The sequence below is a fragment of the Phragmites australis genome, chromosome 10 (assembly GCF_958298935.1).
Source record: "Phragmites australis chromosome 10, lpPhrAust1.1, whole genome shotgun sequence".
In the NCBI taxonomy this organism is placed as follows: domain Eukaryota; kingdom Viridiplantae; phylum Streptophyta; class Magnoliopsida; order Poales; family Poaceae; genus Phragmites; species Phragmites australis.
In genome coordinates this window covers 25,205,271-25,218,955 of record NC_084930.1, presented here as the reverse complement: position 1 = coordinate 25,218,955, position 13,685 = coordinate 25,205,271, and positions in this window count along the sequence as shown.

The following is a 13,685-nucleotide window of genomic DNA, read 5'->3' as shown; positions in this document are numbered from 1 at the left end:
TGCCACCGATACCACAGGATAAAATCCCTTGTGCTGAGTTTGTCTGTCTACCCTATTTATGTTTCCGCATTTAGATATCTTTAATTTACCTTGTTAGAGTAGGTTGCAATCCTCTTGAGCTGCATAGTAGATATAGTAGATAAAACTAGAGTATATTTAGATAGAAATTGAGATATGTTTATCTTGTGAAGTCTTTGAAGCTATTAGTTTTTAATTGTCCTAGTTCACCCTCCCTCTTAAGATATCACCGTTCTTCACAATCAGTATTAAAGCCTCATGCTCTTGATAGGTTTAACCTCCTAGTGTTATAACATTCGGGGTTGGGATAGATACCTATAGCGCTCCGAGATGAGACCTCACATTACCAATAAAGAGAGGCAATTAGATGTATTGACGAAGAATATCCTTTTATCATATTTAAATATTGATGCATTTAATCGTGTTTATTCTCCCACCAATGCACATGATATGGACTAGTCTCATTGAAATATATGAAGCACAATGGATGTGCATAATGAGAAATATCATGTGCTAGTCACTAAGCTCAATGACATCAAACAAGTTCCCCTATGAAATTGCTAATGACATATACTCACGTTTGAATATTCTTGTCAATGGGATCAATATGTTAGGTTTGATATAAGTAGAAGATGCTCAAGTGGTGAGACGAATACTTCAAGCTCTTCTTCTGAAGTACAAGCTAATTATCTCTATCATCTACGACAGTTATGACACGAGCAAGATAACTTCAAATCAAGTTCTTTGCAAGATCATCACCCATGAGATGACCATGAACATGAGGGTTGAAGTTTCTACCTCATTCGACGCCAAGAACTTTGCTCTTATAAGTAAGCAAGCTTAATATCAACACATAAAGGTAAAGTTGAGGAGGCAATAGCAAGAGTCAAGCTCAAGCGAAGATGATGGTGATCAAAATGAAGAGAGCAATGAAGAGGATAATCAAAGCACATCAAGTGATGTAGAGATTGATCCCAAGATGGCTAAGCTCATGTCACAAGTGGATAAGAACATCAAGAGGATCAATACTAAGATTGATCATCCAATCTCATTGAAAGATTTGATCAAAATAATTGATCATATCAAGAAAGAGAAGAAGACCAAGAATAAGAGGGAGACAAGAGGAAGAAGCAAGCATTTGCAAGCATGGGAAAATGGGTGTGTGAAGATGAAGATTCAAGCTCAAGTGATAAGAGTTTCGCCACCCACTCCTCCAAGAGAAGCTCTTCCTCAAAGTCATCACCATGCAAGTCATCATTAAATAAATGTCTTATGAGCAAAGATATGAAAAACGATGTAAGTGATGATGAATTCGTTGAGTATTCCTCCTGTCTATCAGAGTTGTAGACACGGTCCAACGCTGAACACAGGGCGGTTGCGGTTTTGCAAAAGTCATAGCACGGGTTGAGGTCAATGGTCAAGCCAGAAGACAACCACATGTGCTCTTGCGCGCAGTCAGATGGGTACGAGCCATCTACAACATTTTGAAAGGGAAAGAAGAAGTCAATAATAGGGTTTAAATAGAATTAGTCAAGAAAAGCACTGTAAAGCCAAGGAAGAGTTTTCAAAAATAGTTTTCTTAATCAAAATAATCCTTAAGACTCGACCATTCTAGTTAGGCTCACGACCTACGGTCAACACGGCTATGATACCACCTCTGTCACACCAAGTTTTATAAAGGGGCAAAACCAGATGTAAACCATATGTATGCCAAGATCAAGTTTCGTACATGTAGCAACTTTATCAGTGTATCACACACAGTGCCATTATTACCACGTTTAACTTAAACAAAATAGAAAGTCCTCAAAGTCTTTAACTAAAGCACACTAACAAAATACAGCGAAGCTCGCATTTTCCATAGTGAATTGACCGGGGGTCCACCAGCCTAGCAATCTTCATCTTCATCGATGTAGTAGTCTGGTTCTCCTTCATTGTCTAAGCAGCGTTTGATGAATATTTGGATGGAAATAACAAGTGTGAGTACATGTCGTACACCGTAAGTGTAGGAAATAAATGACAGGCAAGCATAAATAAAGGAAAAGACTATAACATGTTAAATTTGCATAAATACCGACTATGCTATCGTAGAGTTATAAAAGCAACCTATTTAACTATGTGATTCATCACTAGACTTTCAACTCCTAAAAATATCTTCATATGTTCTCCAACTACCTGAACATCACATCGAGATCCCAAACCAACTGACTTGATACCCATCATAAGTAGCAACCCACCAACCAATCCAACTAAACCATACCGACAAACTAATCATGTGAGGATCCAAGTATCTCATGATCGTGAGCATGGATGATATATCAGATTTTAAATTCTGTAGAGGTTGTCCATCTTTCCCCATGAGTCATGTTTTCTTTGTTGCCATGTCCGCGAAACACTTAAAACACACCCATATATGTCGCTCAGAAAATCACTACAAGGCCATTACAAAGTTTCATCTAGTATGTGCACACCCGCTAGGTTTCATGCCGTCAAAATGTTATTCACGCCACTTAGAAGCCCTCTTTTGCGCCTTGTAGCTCCAGCAAGATTTCACTCTTCCCTTCCACTACACATCCCATACCACTAACCAAATGATTCTAACCTTAACCGTCCCCACACATCCACTATTACAGTTTGGCACACACAAAACTAGAATCCACTATTTAATAGGCCAAGCTTATCCCTTACCAGGTCTCGTGGTTGGTACGATACTTCTTGGGTTGTCACTCCATGAACTGTTCCTTACTTAGATCACTTGAGCAATTGCCAAACCAACAACTTAACTGTAACTCACCATCACTAGCACCTTTTTGCTCAAGACCTAAGGTTTCATGTTGCTATACCATTACCAAAATTTTCTAACTCATAGTTGCATAGATCATTAGTAATGTTCAACTGACTACCCATCCATACCCTTGTGCAAAGCTAAGCATAAGTTACCCAACATAACAACTATTGACAACTAGGCGAAAAGAAATATATGGAACATAGTACTATAAGTAAATAGGATTCAGAATTAACAGCATGCATGTTTGAAATAAAGAACACATTTGAAAATCTTGGATCAGAATGTTCAAGGACACTTTCCTCTTTCAACTTGCTGCTCAGACTCTTCGAAGATTTGGTCCTGAAGATTATCGAACTGCTCCTCATGTGCTCTCGGAACACACCAAAAAAGCACATAACAGAACTAACTAATAAAAGTACACCAAACAATAGCCAACATCTATGAAAAAGGTACTAAAAGATAGTACACATTGCTACAAATGTGAGAGCGTGAAAATCGTCTAAATCGGAGCTAGGACGAGAAAGTTACGCTAAAAATAAGTTTAGGGATAACTGTAAAAGAAAAAGACTTGTTTTGAATAAACCAGAGAGGAAATGAGCCTTTTTGTAAAAATAGAGGGACCTATTTGTAAATAAATAAAAGTTTAAGGACTAAACTATAAAAGATAGGAGCTTTTTGGTAAGTACATAGAAGTTCAGGGGCTAAAGTGCAACATTACTAATTTTGCCGAATTAAAAACCATTAAAATTGATTGGGTAAATTGATGGCTGATGTAGCTGGTGGCTGGGCTAACACGTTGTCAAAGCGGTTGATGGGGCTGCTGAGGTGGACGATGATGGGGCACTAACTGGATTAATGAAGGTGACACGTGGTGCTCTGTTGAAAGGATCGAATGGCCCAAGAGGGGGGGGGGTGAATTGGGCAACCAAAAAACATATACCGAAAAACTGGAACAAAAGCAACCTAAACTTGGAAGAAATGAAATACGGCTACACAAACAAACTAGGAGAAGACAACTAAACAAGCAAGCAAAGACACTAAGAAAATGCGGAATTTAAAGCTTACAAGAATGTAAATGCTCAAATTAATTTACGGAATAGTAAAGAGATGGATAAGCGAACACCAGATTTTTCCCCGAGGTATCGAGGAGTTAGCACTCCCCCCTAGTCCTCGTTGGAGTTGCTTGAGTCACCAAGACTCAAGTGCTCCCTCATGATTGCCACTTCTCCATCTTCGGATTGGCGGGCATCAAACCAAGTACAAAGCTCTTCCCAAGGCTCCCACAAGAACTTTAAGAGCTCACCGATAACACCACAATCACCAAGACCGGATATGTGTTGCCAACCACCAAGAGTAACAAGCTAATAGCTTCACTTAACCAAGATCAAGCCTAGACTACAGGTAGATTCACACTTGCTACTCCCCAATCACTAATAATGTCCTTAATCTTCAATTAGGGACTTGAAAATCAACTCAAGTGCTCTCTCTTGCTTCTTGATGACACACACAATGTATGAGCTTCTCTGGGTCGCTTGCACACGAAATGAAAATAAGTGGAGGGGTATTATTAGGCTAGAGATCCAAATTATAGCCGTTGCCTAACCACCAACTTTTTCTGTTAACACCGGATGATCCGGTGATTACTATCTCACTCACACCGGACAATCCGGTGAGTACAGACTCCAAGCCACATTGTGCCAGCTGTCATTAGCTGTTCATCCTCCGGTGTACTCATCTGATGAACACTGAAGTCACACCGGACAATCCGGTCAGAAGAACCAGGCCAAAACACCAGTTGCAAACCTCTCTGCAAGAAATAGTCTGGTAATCCCTCTATGCATGCGCCGGACCATCCAATAAGTGAAGCCTCTTCTAAACCTCGTTACAACATTGCTCCGGTGTTTTTGTCCGGTGAGCACAACGTAAATACCGGACTATCCAATAAGTAGAGCTTCATTTTTTTGCACTTTGAATTAGCCTCTACAAGAAATAGTCTGTTGATCCCCTCTTTCCCTCACCGGATAATCTGGTGAGTTCAACTTGAATTTTCCTAGGAAATTTCACTTCAGTTGAAAAAGCTCTGGTACTCCCACAAGTGTAACACTGGACTATCCGGTAAAACACTTAAAAAATTTGAGGACACGTGTCACGAAGAAGATGCTTCGGTGCGAAGACCTTCTTTATCACCGAACCATTTGGTGACTCAATTCCTGAGTTGAGAAACAAAATTTATCCGGTGAGTTCACCTTTCACATGACCGGACTATCCGGTGAAGTAAACATCTCCGAGCTCATCCAATTCAAACTTCTTTGAGCTCTAACTTCTTGACATCTCTACCATGGGCTTCTCTGAGCTACGTAGTGCTAGAATTTCACAAGTGTGCATCAAACCAAGTCTAGACTCAACTAGATCAAGCTACTACTCTTATCCCCTCTTTATAGTACGATCAAAAGACTAAGAAAGAAGACCTATACTACTCTAAGTGTCATTCATCTCCTTGGTGACACTTATAACTAAAAGATCCTTAATCTTGATTCACATCTCATTTGATCATCCATATAATCAACTTAGGGACTAAGAATACCTAATCATCATTATGAACTAAAAATTTGTATACCCTTCAAAACAAATTTATTAGTCACAGTGATACGGTTGTCATTAATCACCAAAACACTTACCACTTACCTAGGGGCCTAGATGCTACAATCTCCCCCTTTTTGGTGATTGATGACAACACAATTGAGAATATAGAGATATGAATTGAAGTACACCCTATCATACTAGGCAATTTTTAGCATATAACAATTAAGCAAGAGAAAATCTAGCACTAGAACAACCTATCATGCTAGTATAATAAGAATTAAACAAGTATGAAATAAAACACAATGTGATGACAAGCGAAACACATCCATAGAGAGAGCCAAATAGCCTGTCATTACATCAAAACCCATAAGATCCAATAAACCGAACCTAACCACCCAAACTCCTAAACGCCCCTTGAAACAAAAGCTCGTTAGACACTCAAGCTAAGACTCTCTCTCCCAACTCCCCCTATCACTAGACTCTCTCCCCCTTGGCATCTAAGAACCAAAAAGAGAACACATCTGTACATCCGGGGCTGAAGAAGACGGAGGAGCCAACGCAGTTGAAGAAGGTGGCATCACAAACTGAGAAGCATCGGACTCTGAGTCGGAAGAGATGAGCTCGGCGGCAGCATCAACAACAGGTGAGAGTGATCCTGCTGAAGGCTGAACAGATGCAGAGGGAGCAGGAACCTCTGACGACACTGCGTCGGGATAGGGGTCGGAGCTGTAAGAAACAACACCCTGAGCTACTATCTGCTGAAGAGTAGCCTCAAGCTCATCAAAAGATGACTATACAACTAAAGGAGGCTCGACTGAAGAGGGCTGAGCAGGGACGATCGGCTGTAGAGAGTCCTCGAAGCTAAGAGGTCCAGTGGTCAGAGGTGATGTCAACGAAGGAAGCACTGGCCTCTGAGAAGTCCCGATAGGTAGAGATAAGACCGGTGGTGAAAAGAGCTGAAAGTGGGAAGCCTGATACCAAAGTACTCAAGAGACCACCAACACTGCCTGGGAGAGGACTCGGAGCTGGAGCTAGAGGTGCAGCTGGCAACTGAAGACCTGTATGCTGAAGCAGGAACGAGAACATTCGAGAGTTGTTCTCCCTGTCTACCGAAAGTGCTGCAAACATGGCCTGCTACTGCTGCTGGAGTGACTGCATGAGTACCGTCTGCTACTCCTGCTAGAAGCATATCATCCTGAAGCTTCGCCTGCATCTCTGCCTGGGTTGCCATCTGCTGCTCCATCATCAACTGTTGCTACTGCATCTACTGCAAAAGGAGTGTTGTCTCTGAAGGCGATGCAGCAGGAGTCACTGGAGGTGTAGTCGCAGGTGCTAAAGCAGTGGGAATTGAAGTTTGGAGGGTAGCCTGAGAAGAACCTCTTGCCTTGGCGTCGTGTGCTCTAGCGACATGCGGAAAGTAGTCGTGGTCGCCTGAGTCACTATCGTTATCGCTGTCCACATCAAATATATAATGTGGAAGCTCTACCTCGGCCTTTGCTAGGGTATGATCCTCTGCTGCTGATGTGTCCCTCTCCTCAACTGGTATCTGCTGCTAAGCACGAACCATGGCATGTTGACCACGACTTCTGTCGATAGGAGAGTTAGGAATATACTGGTAGAACTGAGTAGGGGAATCCTCGTAGGCCTTAAGGAACTCAGGATGATGAATCAAATAAGCCAAAATGTGGGAGATGAAGTGTGCATAAGGCTGTTGTCTAGTTAGGGACATCCCCTTTGCAATAGAATCCTTGATCTCACACAGAATCAGATCCACTATATCAAAGTGCTGGTGAGTGATGATAGAAAGAAGCAACCACTGCTGCAAACTGGTGATAGCCTCTCCATAGCTGATCCTCGGCAGCAAACTACGTCTCAAACCAAATTGAATGGCCTTCGCCTTAGGTGTAAGCATGTCTGGTATCCTCGGTGAACTTGGAGTGAAGGGTGGCCTGAACAGCGGTCTGATCTCATCATTAGTGAGAAAGACACCGCCAGTCAAAGGATGATGAGCGGGTTTAGCGTCCGGATGAACAATCTCATGTAGATATCTGGAACTTGCCTGAACCCCTAAAGCCTCAAGAAGAGTGTTCCTGTATACCCTGTGCACCTCTCCCTGGAACATGAACTGAACGAACGACCTCTCTGCTGGAATCTACACAGTAGCGTAGAAGACTCTGACCCACTCCTCAACATATCTGTCCACACCTGTGAGCAGAGCTGAAAGTCCTGAGATGGAGTCAAAGTGGTGCTTCACGTCCACTCCCCCTGCAACCAACTGCATATAGCACCAGTTGAGCGTCCTGTGCACACTCAACTTGACCTTTTTCCTGATGGAAGAGATGAAGAAACTCTCTTGCAGTATGGTCTGGAACCTGGGATTGGCTCCCTCCTCTCTGACTGAAGGAAATGACTCGGTGATCGACACAAACCTCAGCTTCTTGATCTTTGGTGACTTGTAAGAGGTCAAGTCACGCAAGCGGATCTCTCCCTGGGGTTGAGGCTGCTCTGGCTGCGGCTGCTCCTTCTCCTCCTCTGTCATTGGCTCCTGACGAGCCCTCATCCGGCTGCCTGACTGGCTGAAAGGCGTCGAGCCCAACCCCACGACAGAATGAGTGCGGGTGGACCGACGTGCTGGAGTAGTGTCGTCTCTGATCTCAAAACCCCTCTGAGACTCTGCTGCATCTGCGGTGGCAATAGCTCGATCCATCTCTTTCTAAGCCTTTGACTTCTTCTTCTCCGGCTGCTGATTCGCCTTGCCCTTGCTCTTGTCACTGTGATCACGACCCATCTAACAGAAGGAAAGATGACATATGGATGAGCGAGAGCTTCGGGTATAAGAAGATTGCATGAAAACGACCCGAAATTGAACCATACACATGAATTGGATGTGAATTTGGATGAACACGCTATCAATTCAAGTTAGCGACACAAGGCATTGATCAATTGCACATTATATGACTTGAATTTGAACAAATTGACCAAGGTTGGCATAAATTTGAGCCAATTTTGTATGATTTGCTTGGATTTGAAAGAATTTAGCAATTCAATCATGAAATTTGATCAACATGCCCTAAATTCATGACATTGCAACAAATTTGCTCATATTTGAAAAAATTTAGCATGAATTTGCTCAAATCTTGCATAAATTTGCATGAATTTTCATCTAGGGTTTGCAAAATTCGATAAATTCAACCGAATTTGTGCTCACCGCGATGAGATTGAGGAAGGAGCCGGCGGTGAGGAAGTCACGGCAACCGGAGACGTCAAACGACGACGCTGGACACGGAGGTCGCGCTGGGACACGACGACTCGGTGGCTCTGGGCGCGGGAGCTCAGTGGAGCGGCGGCGAGCTGGCGGCGGTGAACGGCGGTGAGGGCGCAGGGTGCACGGACGGCCATAGCTTCAGTGAGCAGCGATGAGCCGGGGAGACAGGCGGGCGTACGGGCGATGACGACTGAGTGCAGAAATAGCGAGGAAGACGCCGACCGATATGCTCATATATGACAGGTGGGTCCCGCGAATTTTGTGAGCACCGGATTGTCCGGTCATGCTGACACAGAGCACCGGACAAATTCTTGTAGAGAGCATTCGAAACCTCAGCCAAAACCACTTTCACTCACTGGATATTATGGTGATTTTGCACTGCCCACCGGACATATGCACTGAATTTATGTTCAGACTTTCTGATTTTGATTGAACACCGTAAGGTCCGGTGATGACCTCAAGGAAACGCCAGAATATTTTTCAGGGTTTAGCAGGACTGAGAAAGAACTGAGCGCCGAATGATCTGCTGAGAAGAAAGAAAGGAGCACCAGATCATCCGGTGAGAAGAAAAACTTTCTATTGAACTAAACTATCTCACTGAGTCCAAATTTCAAATAACCACTTAACAAAAAGACATATTTGGACCAGTTTGAGTGAAGTCTCACCCTCTCAAATACTCATTTGGAAATATTTACCAAACAACTATCTTATAATAAATTTGAAATAGGCAACAAAAACTAAAGACAGGAGAAAGGAAACTCCAAGAAAATGTTTGAGTTATATTGCCTATGAACTTAAAGATTAAGGCTTTAAATTCGCTAGGACATGACTCAATAGGCATTAAGCACTCACATCTATCTAATCATACTTATTAAGGTGTAAGTTCACATTGAGAGTGAACAACCTTCTCAAAAAGTGATATCCTCCTTTTTGATCTCTCTACCGCCAATGCACTTGTAGTGCAAAACATATACATGAAAGTAAACATGAGTGCACACTATATGACATGTGAATGAATAACATAACATAAATCTATCTTGTCATATTACTTCCCTTCTCAAGTTTCTTCATGGTGAACCCAACAACATGCCTTGAGTGAAACTAGAGGACCACCAACTCAGGCAAAACCCATGCTTACCACTATCTTGAGAAGGTTAGACAAGCACCTATTATGAAATGCATCTATATGACAAGGCATCACATGATGTTTGAAGCATCTATCACGTTCAACTCACTTCACAATCTATGAAATATGGTTTCATCTAGAGGTTTTGTGAAGATATCCACCAATTGATCTTCCGACTTTACACTACTAAGAGAGATATCATTATTAGCTACATGATCTCTAAGGAAGTGATGGCGAATATTAATGTGCTTTGTGCGAAAGTGTTGAATGGGATTGTTTGTAATTTTTATGGCACTCTTCTCTAAATGAACACCAAAGTCTAACAAGGTTTTCTTCATATAAAGGATTTGAGCATAACATGCTCTGGCGGCTATCTATTCAGCTTTCGCGGTGGACAAGGCCGCGTAATTTTGCTTCTTAGAAGACCATGAGACTAGGGACTGCCCTAGCAAGTGGCACCCACCCGAAGTACTCTTACGATCCACACGGCAACCGACAAAGTCCGAATCCGAGTAACCCAAGAGTAAGAAACTAGCACCTTTGGGATACCACAAGCCTATGCTAGGAGTATGCTTTAGGTATCTAAGGATCCTCTTAACCGCGCTAATGTAATTCATTAGGATATCTAGGATCTTCGAAACCAAGGGGTTGTTCAACATAGACAAGTTCATTAATGAAGTCATTTAAGAATACACTCTTCACATCTATTTGATAAAACTTAATGTTATGATGTGAAGAAAATGCAAGAAGGATATGAATGGCCTCAAGCCTTGCCACGGGAGCGAATGTTTCACCAAAATCCAAACTTTCAACTTGTGCAAAGTCTTGTGCGACTAGTCTTACCTTGTTGCGTACCACCATACCATGTTCATCTTGCTTGTTGCTGAAGACCCACTTGGTTCCTATTACATTCTTATCTTGAGGCTTTTCTTCAAGAATCCATACTTCATTGCGAGTGAAGTTATTGAGTTCTTCTTGCATGGCTATCATCCAATCTAGATCCTTAACAGCCTCATCTATATGTGTGGGTTCCAAACAAGAGACAAACGAGTAATGTTCACAAAATAAAGCATATTGACGAGAGCGAGTTCGTACTCCCCTAGATGGACTTCCAATGATCAAATCAATGGGGTGATCCTTGGAAATATGTGTATGTTTAACTTGTGGTTCTTGAGATGTATCTTGCGGTGATGCAACATCTTGAACTTGAGCTTGAGCTTCCTCTTGAGAGATATGGATATCATGTGATGGAAGTGGTTGATCATCCTTGTCCACATCTTCATCAACATGTGGCGCCATAGAGGTGTGTGGAATTGAGGTAGAGGGTACATCTTCATTATCCTCCTTAGGCTTAATATCACCAATTGCCATATTTTTTTATTGCATCTCCCAGGGGTTCATCACCTACATCATCACAAGAAACACCTTCTCAACCGAAAACCCGGAAGTATGAGATATTTGGTTGCCTCCCAATGAGAAGCTCGTATGGTGTCTTTTTCAAGAGTCGGTGGAGATATACTCGGTTGGATGCATGACACGCCGTATTGATTGCTTCTGCCCAAAACTTCTCTAGTGTACCATACTTATCCAACATTGCTCTTGCAAGAGTGATCACGGTTTTATTCTTCCTCTCCACCACGCCATTTTGTTGAGGGGTGTAGTTTGATGAGAACTTATGTTTGATACCTCTATCATCACAAAATTCTTCAATGTATGTGTTCTTGAACTCCGTACCATTGTCACTTCAAATCTTCACAATTTTGGACTCAGATTCATTTTGAGCTCTCTTCGCGAACTTCTTGAAGATCCCAACGGTCTTGCTCTTGTAATTTAGAAAGAAAGTTCAAGTGTATCTTGTATAATCATAAACAATAACAAGGCAATAGAGATTACCACCAAGACATTTGAAGGTAGTTGGTCCGAAGAGATCCATGTGTAGAAGCTCTAAGGATCTTGATGTAGACATCATAGATTTTTATGGATGTGAGCTTGCAACTTGTTTTCCCCCTTGGCAGGCGCTGCACAACTTGTCCTTCTTGAATACAACATCTTTCAATCCAACTACAATTCCATTCTTGAACACCTTCTTAAGTTGGCTCATTCCAATGTTTGTAAGTCGACAATACCAAAGCCAACCCATAGATGCTTTGGTAAAGAGACATGCAGTCAAGCTAGCTTCATTAGAGGAGAAATCCACAAGATATATATGTCCATGTCTAAAGACTTTAAAGATTAGATCATTATACTTCTTGCTAGTTATAATAACGTCAACATCACTAAATAAACATGTGAAGCTTAAACCACATAGTTGAGCTACGGAAAGCAAATTAAAGCTAAGTGACTCTACTAAAAGAATATTGGAAATAGAGAGATCATTGGAGATTTCTATCTTACCTAACCCTACCATATTTGCCTTAGAATTATCACCAAAAGTGACTTTGTCATGATCACCCACTATCGAGCACCCAATGTGTTGTGTACATCTTTACATTGCCGGTCATATGTTGTGTACATCCACTATCGAGCACCCAATGTTTTCCACCAGCTTTGTAGTTCACATACACACATGGATCAAGTTTTTTGTTTAGTTACCTAACCAGGTTTGGTACCTTTGAAGTGGCTCACAAGAGCTTTAGACACCCAAATTTGCCTAGGAAGCTTTCCCTTAGCTTGTGTTCCAATGAATTTAGCCATGACTTTGCCACTTTTAAGTTTATGCAATAGAAAATGGTGACCATTGAAAGTAGACTTGTATTTGGAAGGCAAAGTAGGAAGGGGTTTAGTAGGAATTGGACACTCCCTTGTGTGGTGACCGGTGACTTCACAATGTTGGCAATATGAACCAACTTCCTTGATGAAGCAATTCTTGATCTCCGGTGACTTGATGATCTTATCCACTGGTTTAGGGAAGCATCCAAGGTCTCTCTTGTTGTAGTACAATGTATTCTTCATGAGAATTTCCTTGTGCTTGTACTCTCCCTTAGTCAACCGGGCCACACATGAATTGAGATTTGCAATCTCCTCTTTGAGCTCTTGCTCCCTTTCATGATTAGTCTTAGAAGATGATATATTATCATATGAATAGGAGCATGGTATAGCAAGAAGATCATCGCAAGAAGTAGATGCGTTGACCCTAACAACATCAATAGTAGGCAATTCATTTATGCTATGATCAATAGCATCATAAGCTAGCTCAAGTTCTTGATATTTGCATTTCAAGTCAACATACTCAAGTTTTAGCTTCTTGTTACTATCCTCAAGTGACTTGCTAGATGCAACTACTTCATCATGTTTCTTAAGCACATCATTGTATTTAGCAAACAACTCGTTATGATTAAAACTAAGCATAGCATTAGCATTTTCAAGAGACTTCATTTTAACTTTTTATTTCTTGATGATAGTAGCATAGTCATTCATGAGCTTAGATAGATCATTAGGAGAAAGACCATCATCATCACTACTACTACCATCATCCTCACTACTCATCTTGTTGTTACCTTTTTCCATGAGGCACATAGGTGGTGGAGGTAGAGGTGGATCATCATTGGTGATGGCGAGGCCCGTGAAGTTGTTGTCTTCATCATCGCTTGAGCTTTCACTGAAGACCCATTCATTAGCAATGTAGACCTTGCGGTCTCCACCCTTCTTGTTGAAGAGCTTCTTCTTCCTTTTGTCTTGATCCTTCTTCTTGTGCTTATCCTCATCCTCAATTGCGTCAATCTTCTTGGACTTGTTCTTGTTTCTCTTATTGGGATGAGGGCAATCATATAATATGTGGGCAAGGTTACCACAATTGTAGCACTTCTTCTTGTCTCTGCCACCAAACTTATCAAATTTCTTTGGGTGAATTTTTTCTTCTTGGGATCATAATTGTAGCCCTTCTTTTAAAACTTGGAGATCATCCTTGT